Source organism: Schistocerca nitens, chromosome 1 (assembly GCF_023898315.1).
Source record: "Schistocerca nitens isolate TAMUIC-IGC-003100 chromosome 1, iqSchNite1.1, whole genome shotgun sequence".
Lineage (NCBI taxonomy): Eukaryota > Metazoa > Arthropoda > Insecta > Orthoptera > Acrididae > Schistocerca > Schistocerca nitens.
The window spans coordinates 1,057,793,866-1,057,816,638 of record NC_064614.1 but is presented as its reverse complement, the minus strand read 5'-3'; the positions used below and the strand labels follow the sequence as shown (position 1 = coordinate 1,057,816,638).

Below are 22,773 nucleotides of genomic sequence, written 5' to 3'. Positions count from 1 at the left end.
CATTTTCACGTATAACTTTTCTTATTCTAATGTCTTTATCGTAAATTTTAAATATTTTGTTTGTTTACACGTACAGGGTGATAATTATTGAACTATATGAAGAAACGTAAATTAGTTTCAAACTACGATGGGCACACACTTTATTCAACACGTAAACGTCACTACAGATTCGAATTTAGGTTAAGACATGTTCGATATGCCTACCACCATTGGCGATGTGTGGCACAGACGAATAGCGAAATTCTGCATGACCCGCCGACGTTTCGGAACATCGATATTGTCGATAACCTCCTGAATGGTCCTTTCAGCTCAGCAATGGTTTTGGGGTTATTGCTGTACTCCTTGTCTTTACCATAGCTCCACAGAAAGGAGTCGCACGTGTTCAGATCCGGAGAATATGGAGGCCAATCGAGGCCTATTTCAGTGGCCTCTGAGTACCCTAGAGCCAGAATGCGGTCTACAAACTGCTCCGCCAGGACATCAAACACTGTCTTGCTTCGATGAAGCCGAGCGCCGCCTTGCATAAACCACATCTTGTCGAAGTCAGGGCACTTTTGGATAACGGGGATGAAATCATCTTCCGAAACCTTCACATACCATTCGCTAGTCACTGTAACATCTAGGAATACTGCACCGATAATTCCTTGACTTGACATTGCACACCAGACAGTCAACTATTGAGGGTGAAGAGACTTCTCGATAGCGAAATGCGGATTCTCAGTCTCCAAAATGCGCCAATTTTGCTTATTGACGAATCCCTGCAAGTGAAAGTGGGCTTCGTCGCTAGACCAAACCATATATACGTATACTAATGCCGATCATGCCCCGCGGCTAACCGTGTAGTTTAAAAGTCCTAAAGCAAACCGTTCAGACGTTATTAGCATTTTATTTCATACAGCTCAATAATTGTCACTTCGCCTGAAGATGACTAGTAGGAAATTTATCGAAACGTTGACGCAGAACGACGACTTGACTCAGCTGATAATACGAGAAGACTTCATGAAAGAGGTGAGCATAAAATACTTCGCGAGCTCACAACGATCGTTTCATTGTAGTATTACCAGCTGACAAGAGCCATGCAGCCGTCATCATGGAGCAAGCCGATAGTGAGGTGAAGATTCAGTTGATGCTAGGAGACGTACCAAAAGTTATCACCAGATCCAACATCCAGAGTAATGAGAAGACGTCGAAGCTTTCCAGTGGTCTTCACTAGAAGAGAATGACATCAAAAATCTTCTCCATCGGGCATCTAGATCACCCACATTTTATGGCCTACCAAAAGTTCATAAGAGCACCATTGGACCACCGCCCTACAGACGCGCAAAACGTCTGGCAACGCTTCTTACTCCGCAGATAGGTTACTGCGTACCCCATATCAAGAATATGACCGACTTCATCAGCTAAATTGAATCTTTGTGTCTTGAGGAATGAATGTGATGGTCAACTTTGATGTGATCCCATTAGTCACACAAGTTCCCATCAAAAATCTGACCTCCTGGTTACTCGACGACGCTGTTATGGATTTATTTAAGCACACTATGGATTGATGGTATTTTTAGTACCGTGGAGAATATGTTTCATTCAGGCAGACGGCGTCGCGACGGGAAAGCCATTCGCTCCATGTGTAGCCAACCTTTTTATGAAGTACTTTGATGACAACGTCCTGCAGACGGCTCCTGCAAAGCATGGTTGCTTTCACCGTTACGTCTCATGGATTTGAAAAGCTGGGAGAATTCTCGGACCGTGTGAAAAACGTCCACGACAACATCAAGTTCACGATGTAAATAAAGATGGATAGCGCCTTGCCGTTTCTTAACGTCCGCCCGCGTCCGGCGAAAAGCAAATGCATGTCTCAGATAGAGTGTTTACAGGAAACCCGCGCACACGGACTGGTACCTGCACGCTACCAGCTAAAACCAGCCATCGCAGAAACGTTCTATTCTGAGAACCGTGGTGCTTAGAGCGAAAGCCGTTTCAGATGTGGAAACCTCCTGAAGGAATTGGCTATTTACGGAAAGTATTCAAGGAAAACGCCCACAGCAACCGACAAATATCGCAAGCAGTCTGTCTGAGAATAGGCATAAAATCGATTCTGTCTTCAGGCCTTCAGAAAAACTTCGACAACTTATGGGGCCTGTGAAAGACAATATAAGCCTCAGAGCACCGGTAGTGTGTAAAATACAGTGCGGGTATGGACAGCTCTGTGTCGGACAGACTGCGTACTATTGAACGGCGCCCTGTAGAACACTAAAGGTTTTCCATCGCTACACTGAAAAATCTGTGTAATATAGAACATGCTCTGAAAAATGGACAAGTAATTGCCTTTGACGAGACATGTATTATTAAACACACTAACTGTTTCTAGGATAACATCATAATACAAGCGACCGAACTAAAAATTAGTGACAACTTCTCAACAAAGACGGTGGCTTGTGAATAAGTACAGTTTGGATCTGGCCATTGGACGGCTGAAGTCGGCGTGGCGTTTGCGCAACGGAAACATTACCATGTACGGCACAGGAGCGAAAACCAGTGACGTCACCGAAGGCTCGCGGCCTTAAACGACATTAGCAGCAATCGCACGGCATTCACCATTTGACAGGAGCACGCGGTCGAAAGATCGTGGATTTTAAACCACTTGACAGAATGTTTTCATTATGATTATCAACAGAATGGTCCAAATAAATCTTTCACTGAATAGGTGTTGAATGAAAATCCAACAAAGAGGTATCCGTTACATTTGGCTGTTCCATTATTTTAACATTCTTATATAACTGGAGGGATATGTTGAGGTGAATATTTATAATTTTTAAAGCTCAGTACTCTATTTGTATAATTAACTTGTCTATGTGCAAGAATATTTCAGTAACACAACGAACTATACAAATTTGTATCAGTTTCAATGAAATGCCAAACAATATTTTAGCATGTCTGATTACGATAGAAACTTAGTTACACTCGGTTCTGACTGAGAATTTTAAATTTTATTATTTCTTGAAATTGTCCCAGACCGAGATTTATTTGTATATTATCTATAGATTATGCTAGCCTTTTAAATATTCTATGACGGATGTGTACAACCAGTCGCTTGCATAAAGCTTATTGTAGTAAGGACTGATCAGGTCTGAGTATCACAAGGGGTATCTTCTTCATAAGGGATAAGCTCACCTACAATTTTAAACATATTACAAAATAAACATTTAAAATAACCAATTCTTTACAAAAATGAATTGAAGTACATGGAATAAAGCAGTACGTTAAATTTCTAAGCATACATTACAAGCTGAAATGCTCAAGTCAGATGGCAGAAATCATAGATTAAATCCCCAATTAAAAATGTTAGAATTACTTCACAGGCACAGCATGTTATAAAACAGACGCTGAACTAAAAAAAAAAAAATGGCTCTGAGCACTATGGGACTTAACGTCTGAGGTCATCAGTCCCCTACTAGAACTACATAAACCTAACTAACCTAAGGGCATCACACACATCCATGCCTGAGGCAGGTCGCATCACGACACGAAAAGAGAAGTTGTAAAACAGCGGAACCATAACCAGTGATTTACATGAGAGGTGGCGTGTGTGTAGACTAATCTTCTCTGCGAACGGAAGGGTCGTATTAAGCAGCACTCAGTGGGTGTGGAGCTGCCATATGGAGTGGAAACGTGTAACCAAGTGCCACTATGCCTCGCCGACTTAACAGGGTCTTTCAGTTTTGCGCTATGATGAATTTATTCTGAACCATCTATTAGCTGATATCTTCGACCTATGATATTTTCTGCATTGATTATAGTTCCTTCCAAAATATCCTTTACTGTGCAGTGTGTTCTCATCGAAGCCCCCAGCCAATTTTTCACATTCTCGGTTGCCTTTTGTCGTTCACCAGATTCAGTGGTTTCTGGATCGTTAGTTTGTTTTTCCATCTCACACCCCTCTATCGTTCTCCAGACAGAAAGAAACCCAATAAACACGCATCAAAATAATAATGTGTAACTCGTTGATTCGATTATTAAGTTTGACGTACATGACGTGTTTTCTCTAAATAACTTAGCAGTATCTATTTCTAAGTTTTTGATTTCCTCAGTCATGCATGTTGACAATAATTTGAACACACTTTAACAGTTTATACGTAATGATAAAAGTCCGCAGGCACAACATTTTTACAGCAGTCATAATACGTTTGTAGGTATGTGAAATCATAGTGGAAAAAAATTGCACAGCAGCGATAACATTCTGGACCTTCTGGCAACAAACAATCTTGAACAAATAGAGACCGTCGTGATGGATACAGGGATTCGTGATTACAAGGTCGTTGTAGCGGGACTGAATACCGTAACCACCAAATAGACACAAAAATGGACAAAATACATTTGTTTGTAAAAGATGATAAAAATTCGCTTGAGCGCTTTCTAAGAGACAGTCTCCATGTCTTCCAAACTACCTAAGAGTAGACTAGATGTGGCTTAAATTCAAAGAAATACACTAACTGAGAAAAATGGTGAAGCACCTGGAAGGGGAGGGTGAAACGAAACGAAACTTCGCGGCCTTAGATGGTATGCGGCGTTATTTCAGTGATAACAAAACAGTGTCAAGTTTACAGAGAACTTGGCAGTATGAGTCCACCTATCAAAATGACGCTGCATCCCCTCTAGCCTGGATGCATGCATAGACAAACTGGCCCACAACTGTTGTAACTTGACCTTTATGTCTTTAATACTCGCAGTGGGACTGTTGACGACCGACCTTGTCCCGTATATGTTCTACAGGGCAGATCTGGGGAACCTGCTGGTCCCAGCAGTACCTCAGTACCACGCAGACGGCTCACAGACACACGTGGCATGAGTGGACGAGCACTGTTCTGTTGAAAAAAGGCACCACGATACTGTCACAGGAGAGTATCACGTGAGTACACAGGATGTGCGTGACGCACTGTTCTGCCGACAGAGATCCCTCCATCACAACCAGGTGTGACCTGAATTCGTACTTGATGGCCTGCCACGCCCTGACACCAGGGGTAACACCGCTGTGTCCTAAAAAAACTCTGGACGAGTGGAAACTCTCCCCAGTTTTCCGCCATACTCGGCGACGGTGGTCATACGGGGCTATTCAGAACCGCGATTCATTGCTGAAAATAATATGACGTCATTCATCAGCTGTGTATGCTTCACGGACACGGCACCACCTCAGACGCAGTCGTTGGTGTTGTAGTTTTAACAGCTGCCTACATAGGACGATGACAGGCGCACATACGCGTAGGTTACGATGTGCTTGGTGCGCTATAAGGGCATCCTACCTTGCGGTAGTCAGACATGGTCGACCGGAGCCTTCACGAGGATTTTGGCTGCCCTCACATACCCATGTAGCCCATCATTGGACCATCTGGATACTGCACGATTAGACAAGCCGGCCAAAATGAAGACCCACAATGAGACACTTTCTAATTCCGTAGGGTGCTGATTACGCTTTCTCAGACTAGTACCTGCAATTTTCGTATCCTTCACAGTGATCACTCAATTACTGACGATGTTCACACTTTGTATGTAGTGTGTCGCCAGGCGCATTTTCTCTGTTGTTTCTTCAGAAACTGGCAGCTTCGTTTTTGCAACGTTGTAATATTATTGGATTTCAGATACTTTGCATATGAGATACTTGTCATAAAAGAAAAGGACAGCCAACGAGCTGTAGTTCGTAAAAATGCTAAGCATCACAGCGCGAGAGTAAAGAGATGAATTTTTTTTTTAATGTGCGCCTATACCAAGACGCTCGTCCAGCGTCTAAATCCTCTAAATAAACACTATGACCCGCTGGGCGCAGATATTTAAAATCATTGCCGCAGCGCTTGATAGCAAGAAGCTGCGAAACAGAAGAAAGAACAATCTATCTTCTGTTAAGAAATATTCTAGAGACTTTATTATCCCTTGTACTTTTCGTCGCCGACATGTTAAGACGTACTACATAGCATTGCTACAAATTGTATTTTTATTTTGTGTAAAAACTACGTGAAACGACGAACAAACATTTCGGTAGCTCGGGTGTGGATACAATGAACTTACGCACACGCAAGGACATTTCATTTTAAGAGGAAACGAACTGACAAAGCAGCGATTATTGGACTGCGCCATTTACAAAAGAAAATCAGAAGTAAGTCATGCATTTATTGTGTAGTAGTTTAAAGCCTATTTGTTCAAAATATATTAATATTTTACGATGCAATTATTTTCTTCTTATTCTTTTCTTTCACTAACCAAAAATGGTGTTCAAATTGTATATGAGCTTTGTTACAGGTTCGCTCTCTTTCGCGGTGTCTCGATTGTATTTGGGAGACCACTAATGTGTTCAACTTTCGATCTGTTAATCTTTCTCTTACGAATTTCCACTCATTTGCTTTCATTTCCATTTTTATTTTCAAATAGGTCCCTTAGGTATTTTCATCGAAGATTCTGATTGCGTGAGTGCAATCCGGGTGAAAAGGTCAATTAAGAAAACCCCTTCGCGTAATCAATCCGTACGTCTCCTGAACACAATCGAGAACCGACGCATCGGTGATCAGTTAATAATCTCTCTCTCTTTTCAAGTCGTACTAAAAAACGGCCACAGAGGATAGCCGTAAGTACGCAATCTGGTGTTAGGTTGCATTTTGCCTGTAAATATTACCAACCAATAGTTACAGCATCACTATTATTAATAAGCAACTTCCTAACGCCAGAACGTGTAGGTGGAGTCAGCCCCAACAAATACGTTGCTGCTCATCACGTCTGCCATGCGGCGCCCAGCGTCGATGGAAACCGTCGGTTTGTTTACCGTTACAACAAAACTATTTTTAAAGCAGATTTTTAAGCGTCTTTTCCACAGAGCGCTTCCAAATTAGTATAGTACGACATTCTTTTATCGATGTGTATTAACAGCAACAGTAAAACACTAAGAATGAGAAGGACTGCAGCAACTACAACACCGCCCTGGCCCGCACTGACTGCTACCATCAGGCAGAAAAGCTGCTCAGTCGCTGCTGGAACTAGAGGTACCTATGAATACATGATGGTTTTTGGTAGGTACTTCAAAGTAGTGACTGATTTTAGAATCACATGAAAGAATGCGTACTAGAGACCGCCATAGGCAGTTTTACCATTTTTTAATAGTTTTTATTGTTGTTAAACGTGAGATTATGTTTTACACAGCATTTGTAAGTGTTTCGCGTTTTACACATTTAAGTTTTGTACAACGTAAAAAAGCCATTTCGAATACATTGATATTTCTTCAGGTACAGAATTTTATGTAGAGTAAATTACTATATATTTTTAGGTTTATATAGCATGGGGACAGTTAATGGAAATGGGTAGAATACATGTTGAAACATGGCATTTTGAGATTTTGCCGTCAGCAAATTCTCCATTATTTTCTGTGCTAGATAATATCCACTTTATTGCGTCTGTTTTTATAACTACCAAAGAAAGAAATAATTTAAATACGTTGGCGTCAATTTAAACCACCGATTTGCCACTGCCCTTCCTTTAAGATGGGATACATCCGCCAATTTTTAAGATAAATTCGTGGAGGCAATTTTGTTTTACGCCGCGCTGGGTAGCCGCGTGGCCTAACGCACCTTGTCACGGTCCGCGCGGCTCCCCCCCCCCCTCCCTCCTCTCCCCCCCGCCCCCTTCATAGGTTCGAGTCCTCCCTCGGGCACGGGTGTATGTGTCGTCCTTAGCGTAAGTTAGTTTAAGTTATATTAAGTAGTGTGTAAGCTTAGGGACCGATGACCCAAGCAGTTTGGTCCCATAAGACATTACCACAAATTTCCAAATTTTTTGTTTTATATTTACATGTGTGGTTAACCTCTTTTATGTATCACAATGTTCACTTGTTCAGTACGGTGTCTGTGCGTTCTTTCTGGGCTTGTAAACGTAAGTTTGTTGTATTTGAAATGGTGCTGCGGGATACGTTTTATTTGTGAGTATATTTTGTCGTTAATAATGACGTGGGCTACGAAAGTGTTGCCTAAACGAAAATTTCGAGATAATATATACATGTGAACAAAAGAACACGCAGTAAATAGTCAAGAAAATGAAAATATTGTGTGACAAGAAACAATTCCAGGTGATCTTGCTTCTCCAGCAAGAACAGCAGGAAAGAAGCTTTGTAATACGAATAAGTCAACTCCTCCAGAACAGTCCATGAAGACCCATCGGTAACGACCGGCCGCCTGCCACAGGCGTCACTGGATGCGGATATGGTGGGGCATGTCGTCAACACACCGCTCTCCCGGCCGTATGTCAGCTTCCGAGACCGGAGCCGCTACTTCTCAATCAAGTAGTTCCTCAGTTTTCCTCACAAGGGCCGAGTGCACCCCGCTTGTCAACAGCGCTCGGTAGACCGGATGGTCACCCATCTAGGTGATAGCCCAGTACGACAGCGCTTAACTTCGGTGATCTAACGGGAATCGGTGTTATCACTGCGGCAAGGCCGTTGGCTTGTAATGTGAATGACAATGTGAATGGGCCTAGTGTCGAGTTGCAGTCTTTTAATAGTTATAATGTTATTATTAGTGGATATATTCGTTCTACATTTGTAAAAAACAATACTTGTTGTTAATATTGTTCAGCAGCACGTTCTTCGTACATAGTAGGCGATAAAAGTGTTTGGATTGTGCAGCAAGGTGGTGATTACATGTAAAGTTTACAATGGATCTAATCCAACAGGAACGAGTCTGCAAGGCACAAATGAGGTGCAAAGCCAAAGGGCAGCATAGTGCAAAATATTGTTGTATGGAATGCTGAATTCGCCATAATCACCAACCTAGTTTTCCAGTTACTATGATCTAATTTTAATAAACTTGAAATATGTAAGTGAAGGGAGTATAAGAACTGCTGCGCAAGTAGCTGTGTCAACAAATGACGTAGTGAAAGACAGTTGTGTAGCTGTCGATGGGACTTTGCAGAAACATGGCCACCTCTCATCATGGTGCTGATGCTGCCATACCGGTAAAGTTATTCATGTAGAGGTTGTAACAAACTACTGCCGAGGATGTAGTAATGACGTGCCTACTCAAAAATGTGACAAAAACGACATTGGGTCTTGTGGAGGTATTGAGGTCTAGGGTGCCGTAGAAATGTTCAAACGATCGGTACATGGACGTAGTGTGCGTTGTTTACAATACCTCGGTGTTGGTGACGGAAAGGTTTACACCAAGGCCAATGAATCAAAGTCCTATGCCGGTGAAAGCGAAATTGTAAAACTGGAATATGTAGGACACGCTCAAAAAGGATGGGAACAAGCCTACGAAAACTGAAGTCACACTTAAGTGGGCAAAACTTGGGCCGATTTACAAAGAGATAGATATTTTGCAAAAAATATTATGGTAACGTCATTAGAAGTAATGTAAATGATATAGAACATATTAAAGTTGCAGTACGGGCTTGCTTGTCGCATAAACCTTCAGCAGATGCCAAACCTCAACATATGCTGTGCCTTAAAAGAAGTAAAGCAGTACAGTTTTCAACGGGCTGCTGCTGTTGGTGAAGTGTACAAGTATAATCACTCAAATCCTTATGCCGTCATTCAGACAATAAAACCTGTGTATAAGGAACTGAGCGACGAGAAGTTGCTGAAAAAATGTCTTCATGTTCGAACACGGAACTTGAACGAAAGCTCAACACTTGTAAATGGGAGCGTCTCCAAAACTAACTAAACCAGTCTCCCAAACTAACTAAACCAATTGAACTAAAAGCGATGCAGACTGCCGTATATGATGCAGGTTTGTACGTCTTTAATGGCGCCGTAAACAGGACAAAAGTTCGCGATTAACTTGGAATGAAGTCAGGAATTAAACTACCGATGCTCTTCGCCAGATTGATGGACAATGAGTCTTCATTGCGGATAAAGCTGCAGAGGCTTCTTCAAGGAGGCAACAGTGGAACAAAGACTTCAGAGACGGCAAGAACATCAGGGTGAAAATCAAAATAAATATGGAGCTGGAATGTTTTGAGGTAACAATAAGAATGTATTTTAAAAAGAGTTTCGCTAAAAACTGTAGTTTTGGTTGTTTAGGAAACATTTTCTCAAAAAAATAAGAGAAACAACATTGAGATTTGGCACAATTATGTAAGACAATCCACAATATATTTGGGCCAACTTTTACATTTTTAAAGTTCTTGCTTTAACTAATATAGGTATTACATGACGATCTATGAAAGGAAAACAAATCAATTGACAATTATTTTTTTAATCAGACAAAAATTATTGCAATAGATGGACTATTTATGCTAAAGACATAATATTTTGAACAGTTCTCAAGAAAATACCATAGAAACCACTGTATATTCTTCAACAATATGGTACCTAAAAAGGACTATGTATTTCTACTTAAAATTAACATTTAGTACTAATAAATTTTTATATTTTGAATTTGACAACATAGAGCAATTATTACTTAAGATATCCTACATTTTGTAACATTTTCGTTAAAATGCATTGAGAACTTTAAGAGGAATTTATGTTTGGAACTGCAAGTGCAAGTTTGTGTATCCTACCCGGCTCCCTTATGTACTTCGTCGATCGTGCACCATCTTGTACCTTGAAACAGAAGAAGGTATTTTACCTAGGAACATGTGATACTTGCAAATGATCTGAGTTTATTTAATGCCTTAATAATTTTACATGTATTAACAATGGAAACTTTTGTTAGTTTCGAATGGCTTCTGTTTCAAACTATATTTATCTTGTTACTCGCCTTTGATAATACTTCTGCTTAATTTGATTTCAGTTACTCATTATAGACATGAAGTAAAACAGTAATGTAACAAATGTACTACTAAATACAGTATTGAAAAGATTTTCTCGAGTGCAAAGCTTTTAAATTTCAGTTATATGAATGCGTGATCTGTTCTTTCGGGCATATAGAAAACAACATACACCACGTATTCAAAAAATGTTCAGATGTGTGTGAAATCTTATGGGACTTAACTGCCAAGGTCGTCAGTCCCTAAGATTACATACTACGTAACCTAAATTATCCTAAGGACAAACATACACACCCATGCCCGATGGAGGACTCGAACCTCCGCCGGGACCAGCCGACCACGAATTCATATAACTGATTCGTCTCGATGGGCAATGAATCTACAATCTTTAGTGCAGATGCACATTTACGTTCGACCTCTAGCGAGAATCTAAAATTAGCAAACATCGTGGACATAAATGGGGACTGAGGACAGATGGAGCTAGGTGAAAATGTGGGTTAGCGGCGGAACATACCGAGATCTTTCGCGCATTTGCGGTAAACACTACGTTTTGATGGGGCAGTGGTTAACGCAACTGTCTAGAAAGCTGGAGGTCCTGGGTTCGAGTCCCAGTCCGTTACACATTTTCGCTCGACGCCGCTGATTCCGCATAAAATCCCGATGAAGCTGATATCATTAGTTCCTTCCCTTTCCTTTCCTTTCTCCCCCCTCCTTCTTCAATTTCCATAATTTAAAATTTCAATGAAATATTTGTTCCTATGTACATGACCATCTTGTATCATGAAACATGTTTCTGCGAGGAGCATTCAATAAGTATGCAAAACATTTTTTCTGGAAGCAGGTAGGTTTTATTTAGGATTCCAATACACCATATTATTCCCTCACTCTTTTGGCTACAAAATGCTATTTTTCAATATAACCTCTGTTCAGTGCGACGGTCTAACCCCACCTTACTGGGAGGGCCTGTCGGAGACAACTTGATTAGTCACTAACCTCTCCACTCTTCACATACTGCTTCGTGTAGGGCGCATCCTTCCTTGCGCCAAGCATATGGAAGTCGGAAGCTGTGAGATCAAGGATGTAGGGTGGATGGAGAAGAACAACCGAAAGCAGTTTTGTGAGCTAGTCTCATGGATAAGTTGGTTTGCTTCTTTGTGGCGACAAACACGCTGAAGTCGAGTCGCTTCTTCAGCTTCCTGAGGGCAGCACAATACACTTCAGAATTGATCGTTGCATCATGAGGGAAGACATCGAAAAGCGTAACTCTTTCTGAGTCCCAGAAAACGGTCACCATGACTTTACCGAGTGAGAGTGCGGCTTTGAATTTTTTTTGGAGAAGATGTGATGAGACACCACTCCATGGACTGCCGTTTTGTTTACATTTCGAAGTGATGAACCTTTGTTTCATCGCCTGTGTTGATGCTCGACAAAAAATTGTCGCAGTCAGCCCTGTTACGTTCAAGCAATGCCGCTCTTTATGGTCTTCTCTTAGGCGGTGAGGAACCCAGCGGGTACACATCTTTGAGCACTCCAACTGGTGGACAAGTGTGTCAGCACTACCAAAAAGTTGAACAGCGATGTGCTTGATTGTCCTCTGTCGATCTCTTCGAATGAGAGTGTCCCCACGTTCCAACACTGATGGAGTCACAGAAATGTGCGGCTGGCAGGCAGACGGAGGTTCGGAAAGATTTGTGCGACCTTGTAGCGACGATGACAGACGCATTGCCCAACGACTCACGCGCTTTTTTCCACTGCCAAGTATCCCTAGACGTTCTTCAAGCACCTACGAATATCTGCGATGCCTGTTTTCCGCCAAAATAAACTCAGTGATGCTTGGAATGTATCTCTGTTGCAGACGCCAATGTGAAATGTGCGTATAGCGCCGTCACCTATCGAAACTTCAAGAAATTATGGGGGCTGAAGCGAGAATATCCCACGATGTTCCTCAACAAACTCCGCATTCTTTCAGCCGAAACTGGGTGAGAAAAAAGTGTGTTGCATTACTTGTTGTACGCGCCTCGTACATTAGGAAAAATTATCTGTAGTAATTTTTGTAATTTCAGAAAAAGACTGCTGCACATAAAAAGTGAATTCCATCGTCTACAAATGGAATAAGAAAATACATTAAACTTCCATTACAGGGGTAGAGGCGAAAATCTGTAAGGAAATTCAAGGTACAAGACTCTCCCTACATTTTACTGAAAGCGTGCTCTGTTTTCTCCAGACTTGTACTATTGCAGTAACCGTTTTAGTCGCCCCAGAGGGGCCTGGACGTGGCAAATTCGTTTAGTCACAGAGGATCTGCGGGTGGTTGGTATGTCCTTCGGAAGAACGTAACCAACATATATGACGAGAAGTGCAGTAGTGTTGGTGCCGGTGGTCCAAGGAGGTTGCAGATGCTTAGTTCCTCGTCGTCCTGAACTTGGACGGTTGCGGCATGGAGATTCACCGATGACTACTGCATCAGACTATATGGCGAATGCAGCACAAAGTACGGCTCGTGTTGGATCCGTTTAGTCAGCTAGGGCCATCAGCAACCATTGCCAGAGGCTGTGCTGCTGCCAACAGCGCTATTCGCTAGACTTCCAGTCACCTCAACTCGTCATATGGAGCACCCCATTGGTGTGATGAAAGGTGTACATGACCGGTGAACGGCGAAAATTGTGATCAGCGATGAAAGTGATAGTCAACTGCAAGTACATAATGTACTAGAAGAGTTGCAATCACTCAAGCCTACTGGAGGAGATGAACAGAAACAACTCTGGGCTTGATGGGGAACTGTAGTCTTCTTCTTTCTTCTTTTGCTTGTGCATTTGTCCCGTGGTTTCGCAGGGTCGGTATGGTTAGGGTTGTATTTGGCAAGGTTAATTTAAAGGGTGGCCCGATGCCCTTCCTGTCGCCAACCCGTACCCACTGGGGCGGAATTAGTGTTTGCGTCTAGCATAATTCATGGAATAGTGCGAATGTGGTCAGATGTCTGCGAGTCGTGTAACTGAGGCGGGACAAGCCGACCGTCCCGGTATTCACCTAGTGGGATACGGAAAACCGTCTAAAAACCACAACAAGGCTGGCCAGCACACCAGCCTTCGTCGATAATCCGCCGGGCTGATTCGATCCGGGGCCGGCGCGCTTACCCAAGTCAGGGAAGCGGCGCATTAGCGCTCACAGCTAACCTGGCGGATGGGAAACTATAGTCTGTGAGGACTATATACCTCTGCTGACTATTCAGGAAACTACGAGCAATGCAATACAGTTCTAGCTGTTTCAGTACGAGCATACATTCGCACTTGTTGCATTATAGAACGCGCTGTTGAAGATGTTCGTTAATTCTCCCAAACCGGGCACGCCGTGCCGTTTTCAGATTCTTTCGGTGGACCTTTTGCATCTATCTTTCCTTCAATTACAAATTGTAATAAGTGATATCTCTACCTCTCAAAACACTGTATGGCCCAATAATGGTCTCTTTTTTATACTTCATAGCCATTCTTTTTGATTTTTCATCCGATGAAAGACCTCGACATTTGATATTTTCATTATCCCGGGTGTACGCTAGAGGTGACTATGCATGTGAATTTCACAGTCCTCAATTCTTTGTTCGATACTGGTCTTCAAGAGCCAACTTTTCCACCCATAAAGGAGAAGAAAGAAAGTGTAGTACTGAATGATCTCGGTTCTGAGCTGCAATCTGAAATCTGATCTCATGAACAATTATGTCAGTGGCTTCCCGACCTGTTCAACTCTGGATTTGATCTTCAACTGTATTGTCATTTATTGTGAGATAGTTTGAAACTTTATTTTTAGAAACTATACCACGATTTTGGTCTCAGAAGAGTTAATAGACTGGCAGAACTCTTCACTGCGCTGAAAGAGGCGGTCTGTCAAACATTGTACGGCAGGTGGCTCATCCGCTGTAATGACGTTATCGTCCGCATATCCGACGCAGTAAATAACTTTCAATATAATTATTCTTTATCATATATGTGATGAAAATTCTGACTTTTGCAACTGAATTTATTTGTGTGACACAAAAATGTTTCGCCTCTTCATGCTAGGTATCTCGAGTGCTCTACAACACAAATAAATCTAATTTAAATAGTTTTCAGTGGCGTTGAGCTGCGGTCATGCAATACTTTTTGAAAGAGTAAACCGCCATTAGACTGTGTATAACTATATTTATCTTCTGTATTGTCTAGATTTGATGATGGCATAAAAGCCGAAATCTATATACTACAAAAGATTAATATAGTAATACACAGTGAAATGGTAGTACACTCTTTTAAAAAGTATTTAACTATACACATTTCCATACGAGCTCTGTAGTGACTGGCAGCTCATCTAAGAGTAACTTTTTCTGTTCACTCTATTTCTATTTATAACTATACCGTTGTGTTTTTCTTTCTTTGATCTAAAAAATAAATCCAGATGAAAAATACGGAATTTTCCCTTATCTATCTGATAAAGCATAATTGAGGTAGAAGCTGAGGAGGAATTGCCTCAAACATCAACAAACTTGCCCACATTTTGTGGTACCTGCAAAATCTTGTGTCAGCGCTTCCCTGAAAATTGCGTCAGATTAAACACTGAACAGAAGAGGAGATAATTCACAGCGTAGAGAAACATTTTTCTCGACTGATGTTCTGAAGTTCCTTGATCGGTTTTGAGATGTGCTATGTCCTTCCATTACGGTGCCGAGATTGTGTGGAAACCACTGCGAAAACAGCAGTTTGCAGAAGAATCCTTATTACCTTTTCATACCTGACACTGTCAAACATCTTATTTGATCCATCCTCACTGTGAGGGATGACGGGATGACAAGCAATATAGATATAAGGAGCAAGAAATAAACCAATAGCTGTATTTTCATCTCTGATTTGTTCTAGAGACACCGGTTTTGGTATTCCATTAAGTCATCATCAGCCCCTATGAACAACGTAGTAACAGCAATCAAATACCTTGGGGCGCATGACACTGTGGGCAACAAACTTCATATGAATTTTACATTATCATTATACATAATTACATTACGGAGCCTATAATTAAATGTAACAACCTGGAAAAGTAAATTTTAAATGTATTACTACATCACCATAGCAATCCGCGTAGGTTCCAAAAGAAATAAACTAAGGTAGGAGAAAATAAATCTACCATTCTAAAACCAGCGCCAATAGCTGAGAATCACATAAGATATCTGCGTGAGGAACCATTAGGAGACATAGTTACACAATTCCACGTAACTCGTCGCTGAAACAAAATAGAATACGCAATATCTAGCAGACAAAGTTACATGTCAAATGTAGTGTGGTGTCAAACCAAAGATAATCCTGCTCGGATACAAACTCTACATGAGTGCAAGAACATACTGGCGTTTTAACACCCGGTCGAGAAAACGAAAGGCACAAAAACAAATAGCGTGACTTCTCAGTTCCGTCAAAATTTGGTTATGTGTAGGACGCAACTTCGATATCGAACAGTCAGCTACACTGCTGAACATCACAAAGTAGCAGACAGCCGTGGCACAGGATGGAAAGTCCCGTATCAAAACACCTCAGAAATAATAGAAACACCAAATATATCTTGAGGAGTCAGGGATCGAGGATTAATCTTTCGATAACACAATGTACCCGTAACTGAAAGATTGATCTAGATTTTAGGATTATAGTTTTATTTTATTCATACCTTATACTTAATTTATTCTGTAATCTAGGAGTATTGCCCTATAGTGATGTAGTACTACTTTTAAATTTTACTACGCCACATTTTTACATTTATTTATAGACTCCTTAATGTAATGAAGTATAATGATAATGTGAAGTTTCCAGAATGAGATTTTCACTCTGCAGCGGAGTGTGCGCTGATATGAAACTTCCTGGCAGATTAAAACTGTGTGCCGGACCGAGACTCGAACTCGGGACCTTTGCCTTTCGCGGGCAAGTGCTCTACCAACTGAGCTACCCAAGCACGACTCACGCACCCTCCTCGCAGCTTTACTTCCGCCAGTACCTCGTCTCCTACCTTCCAAACTTTACAGAAGCTCTCCTGCGAACCTCGCAGAACTAGCACTCCTGAAAGGAGGACGTGTCATATCAGCGCCCACTCCGCTGCAGAGTGAAAATCTCATTCTGGAAACAACCCCTAGGCTGTGGCTAAGCCATGTCTCCGCAATATCCTTTCTTTCAGGAGTGCTAGTTCTGCAAGGTTCGCAGGAGAGCTTCTGTAAAGTTTGGAAGATAGGAGACGAGGTACTGGCCGAAGTAAAGCTGGGAGGACGGGGCGTGAGTCGTGCTTGGGTAGCTCAGTTGGTTGGCCTGTGTAATAAAAAAAAAACTGAGTGGAAGGATCAGCCACCGAACTTGAACAGGACGTCTTGCGACGTCCACAACGACCAAACACAACGATGAATAACGAACAAAATGAAAAAAAAGGTTGTTAGAGCACTTGCCCGCGAAAGGCAAAGGTCCCGAGTTCGAGTCTCGGTGCGGCACACAGTTTTAATCTGCCAGGAAGTTTCAATGTGAAGTTTGTTACTCATAATTTTATGCAGCCTCAGGTGTTCCGTTGCTGTTAACATGTTGTTCATAGAGCCTGATGATGCCATAACGGAATGCCGAAACCGATTGCCTCTGGAATTAATCAGCCATGAAAATACAGCTGTCGGTTTATTTATTGCTGGCTGTACAGTCAAAGACCGTTCTGCAGTCGCTGCCAAATGTAGTGCACGATAAACTTTCCCTCGGGGCAATCCTTTCAGAAGTTCGCAGTGGAAGATGCGAGGCAGTCGCTCGCAAGCAGCCCCGGGGGATCACGTTTTGGAGCGGGGAGCTGCTAGTTCCTTCTCTCCCGGGTCCCGCAGAGCGCTTCATCCTCATGAATTACTGATGCCGTGTTAGGTGGCCGGCCAAGGCCCTGCACTCTGCGGGTACGCAACTGCGCCCCCGCGCCCTGGGAGCGGTAATTTGCCGACGCACGGCTGCCGGTGGACTAGAGGAAGCTCTTAGCTGCACGCTGCCTGCCATCGGCCATTACTCTACGTTGTTTTTCCCATTCGGAAGATGCAGCGGCGATGAGAAAGCTAGACCAGAATATTTTCACCAGCACACTGGTGAAAAGAGCATTAACGCGAAGCATGCATATCAAAGCATTTTCTGCAGCATATTAGGCAAGCTCATCCGACAAAATAGTAGTCACCCTCCTAAAGGAGCACAGTAGTCGCTTTGGAGCGCTTTAGCTCGTGCAGAACTAGCATCAAGCGATCTTGTGAGTTGGTTATCAGTGACGATTCTGGGGTCCCCCCCCCCCCCCCCAAAGCCTTAAGGAATTGCGTGATAGTTGTCACGTAACATAAAATTGGCGGGAAACCCATTCCTATCTCTCCCAGCCAATGGGAGCACAAAGAAGTAGCGGGAAACCCAACGGATCAGTAGCAATCGAATCTTCCTCCTCTCCCTCCGTGTTTTCAACTTGAGCAGACGTGGGTAACTGTCGAGCTGGACAGCATAGGTAGGCTTTGTCAGTTTATTAATAACAAATCACGTAAAGACATGTCACTTGTGTTATATTTGTTAATACCAATTTAATAGTTCGTCATTCCAGGCACCAGTAGAGACCACACCCCGGCCGATATGTAAGTACTCTCATTCTTCCACATTTTTACGTAGTTTTCCATATTTTCCATCTTCCTTCATATTTTCCACCAATTTTACGTATTTTCAAACATGTTCATATTTTTTTCATTTTCCTCTTTTATAACTGGGCATTCTGGAGATGGACAGCATAGGGAGAGGCTGAATGTGTGTCCATTTGTTAATAAGAGACTACGTTCACATCACTTGATTTGTGTTTGCTACTAAAAATTTAATATTTCGTCAATCAGATATGTGAATATTGTACACTGAAAAGTCAAAGAAACTGATACACCTGCCTAATATCGTGTAGGGCCCCAGCGAGCATGTAGAAGTGCCGCAGCACGGCGTGGCATGCACTCGACTAATGTCTGAAGTGCTGGAGGGAACTGACATTATGAATCCTAAAGGGCTGTCCATAAATCCATAAGAGTGTGACTGGGTGGAGATCTCTTCGGAACAGCTCGTTGCAAGGCATGCCAGATATGTTCAACAAAATGTCTGGGGAGTTCGGTGGCCAGCGAAAGTGTTAAAACTCAAAAGAGAGTTCCTGGAGCCACTCTGTAGCAATACCGGCCGTGTGCGGTGTCACATTGTCCTGCTGGAAGAGCTCAAGCCCGTAGGAATGCACAATGGACATGAATGGATGCAGGTCGTCAGACAGGACACTTACGAACGTATCACCTGTCATATCTAGACGTATCAGATGTCTCATATCATTCCAACTGCACACGCCCCACGCCATTACAGAGACTCCACCAGCTTGAACAGTCTCCTGCTGACATGCAGGGTTCATGGATAGATGAGGTTGCCTCCATACCCGTACACGTCCATACGCATGATAGAATCTGAAATGAGGCTCATCCGACCAGGCAACATGTTTCCAGTCATTAACAGCCCAATGTCGGTGTTGATGAGCCCAGGCGACCCATAAAGTCGTCAAGGGTACACGAGTACGCCTTCGGCTCCGAAAGCCCATATCGAAGGTGTTTCATTGAATGGTTCGGACGCTGACACTCATTCATCGCCGAACACTGAAATCTGCAGCAATTTGCGGAAGGGTTGCACTTTGTCTCGTAGAACGATTCTCTTAAGTCGTCGTTGGTCCCGTTCGTGCACGATCTTTTTCTATACCACCACGTTCAAACTCACTTAAATCTTGATAACCTGCCATTGTTGCAGCAGTAATCGATCTAACAACTGCGCCTGGCACTTGTCTTATATAGGCGTTGCCGACTGCAGCGCCGTATTCTGATTGTTTACATATCTCTCTGTTTGAATAGGCATGCTTACACCAGTTTCTTTGGCACTTCAGTGTAATTCTTCCACGTTTCCAAAGTTTGTTGTATTTTCCACAGTTTTAAGTACTTTACCCAGCTACGCAAATTCTGACCCACTGCTTTCGAAGTCACGTCGACGCCATGATGTTCTCAGCCGATCACAATACCAGCTTGAGTCTGACCTATTTATCATTACTATTGAAGCACCCTCCTCCCCAGCTTCACCTTTTATAACTGGGACATCTGAGTGAGCACCAAAAGGAAAGGCTGTAGAGTGTATATTTGTTATTTGTTAATGCCAATTTAATATGACGTCATGTGGGGCACCAGCAGAGGGCACCAGCTGAGGTCACACCCAGACATATGTAAGTACTCCAGTTCTTCCCAAATTTTTCAGTCATTTTCGTATTTACCACAATTTTTTTATTTCATCCGATTATTCAGAATGCAACATGGACCCGATTTATGTGCCATCGCTAAGTCACCATTCCGTTGCTAATGTGTGTGTGTACGTCTGACATCATGGCGTATGTGTTATAAACGAAAACATTGGTAGAAATAATGAACTCACATCATATAAATGCTATAGCAAATTCTGTAAGCACTACAAATCTCTAACCAAAGGTACTCTATGTATAAGAAATACCACACCGCAATAGATAAACCCCCAGTAAACCACCATAACATGACTAGATTGTGTGATATCATTGCAAAATGCTGATGACTCCAACCTAAAATACTGTGTGTAGCACGACACTACAACAAATACTCACCAAGAGGTAGAGTTGACCAGTAACTGAAACCATCGCAGCGAAAAGCATGTCACCTGCAGGACAGTCCATGGTAGAGAAAGTTACATAATTACAAGTGTAGTAACCTCCAATATGGTGGCGACAAAAAAAGACACTTCTGCTGTATCAGTTCTAGCTGACAGATCTCCCGTCCATGATAATAACGACAAACAGATCCGAACACATCAGTGGAAATATCGAAGACTGTAAGAGTTACACATCTGGATTACCGAAAAATCTGAACATGTCTGCCCGACACTAGGCCATATCACCTTCTCACCTTCCCCGCTATACAGTTATTATAGAAAAGGCACTGCTACGAAAATTTGCAGGGAAAGAGCTTCCAGCCCCAGTAAACTAATCACGACTTGTTGACACCGGTACACTCACCAGAGGAAATCTGTGGACGCCTTTGCGGATAAACATTGTTAACAATTTGAGCACCAAGTACTTCCAACCTCTTTTTCTGTGGGCCAGTGTCCCCACCTTCCCCAGTGCAGCAAAAATAAATTATTCCGAAATGTTCAAATGTGTGTGAATTCCTGAGGGACCAAACTGATGAGGTCATCGGTCCCTAGACTTACACACTACTTAACCTAACTAACTTATGCTAAGAGCAACACACACATCCATGCCCGAGGGAGGACTCGAACCTCCGGCGGGAGGGGCCGTGACATGGCGCCTACAAACCGTGGGGCTACTCGGCGCGGCAAATTATCCCTCGATAAAAAGGCAATGAGTCGCAGAGATCACGACATCTCTCTCTCTCTCTCTCTCTCTCTCTCTCTCTCTCTCTCACTATACGTCAAAATGCGACCTTAGCTACAGAGTTCGCGTATCATCTGCCGATAAGCATCTTCTCCAAAGACCAATTGTTACAATTAACCTACCACCAACGTTATTCAAAAAGCGATCAACACTCTCTGGAAAAACGGACATACTTGGCAGCAGTAAAATCACAACCATTTCTTCTCGATTGCTACGATCACCGCAAGGCTCCAGGCCGCTGACGCCCTACACACTTCTGCAATTGTGTCCCTCTAGTAAATGAAACGACTATTCCCAGGACCCACAGCCTAAAAGTACGAACATTGGGTGACGGCAACCGCGGGAAAGCGGCCTACGCAAAGCTGATAAATGGGGCGAAACAGCGGCCTATACGTCTCGCTCCCAGAAACAGACAAGAAATTCCTGCCCCCTACCCATGATCAGAGCGTTCAGAAGGCGGAACCCGCACCGTGACTGTTAAACGATACAGAAGCTGAGGGCTGACCACGCACTAGCGACGGCGTCTCTAATCGCAAGAAGCCGGTGATTGATTTGCTACCTGACGAGAATGCGAAGCAGTCTCAGAGGACTTCATATGAACGAATATATATATATATATATATATATATATATATATATATATATATATACTCGTTACAATAATATCATCAGGTGTAAATTGTTGGACATTAAAATTCTTTCACAACTCCACCTTTCACCAGGTTCACATAAATCGTCAGAGCTCCGACAAGAACCCATCTTCAACATAGTCATTGATGACGAACTGCAAATCAGCTAATATCGGAGTAAAGTTCTGAGTCTGATACTTCTCTAGGCGTGGTAACAGAGTTTACCCGAGCAGAGAGAATGTATTAGGTCGATTGTACTAACAAGGGAACCTCCCCATCGCACCCCCTCAGATTTAATTATAAGTTGGCACAGTGGATAGGCCTTGAAAAACTGAACACAGATCAATCGAGAAAACAGGAAGAAGTTGTGTGGAACAATGACAAAATAAGCAAAATATACAAACTGAGTAGTCCATGCGCAACATAAGCAACATCATGGATAAGCTGGGCTCAGATGCAGAACGAGAGGTCCTGCATTCAAGTCTTCCCTCGAATGAAAAATTTAATTTTTAATTTTCAATTTATGTCACAAACTCTTATGTTTTCATAACTTTTTTGGGAGTGATTATCACACCCACAAGAAAACCTAAATCGGGCAAGGTAGAAGAATCTTTTAACCCATTCGCCAAGTGTACAAGTTGTGTGGGTCGACAACATATTCCTGTCATGTGACGCACATGCTGTCACAGAGAAAAGCCGTGTACTTTCTGCAGTTCGGATGGAGCTGAATTTGCCAAAATCCCGATTTCAAATCTAATGTGGAATAAATAGCAGTACCATGAAGTTTCTGTAGAAGTTCTTCTAGTGTCTGTGGGCGATCTGTTTCATTAATAATAATGTCGTTGATGTGACGCGAATCAAGTACGAGGCGAAGTGAACCATCCTTTTTCTTAACAATATGGAGCGGGTTTATGTACGGACTAACTGCCGGTTCAATAATTCCTTGGTC

General features: G+C 42.5%; 1 pseudogene; it reads left to right on the top strand.

Moving 5' to 3' along the window:
* Positions 1-9,832: 9,832 nt before the first annotated feature.
* The window catches only part of LOC126225742 (V-type proton ATPase subunit E-like), a 35,518-nt pseudogene continuing 22,577 nt past the window's right edge, over positions 9,833-22,773 (top strand).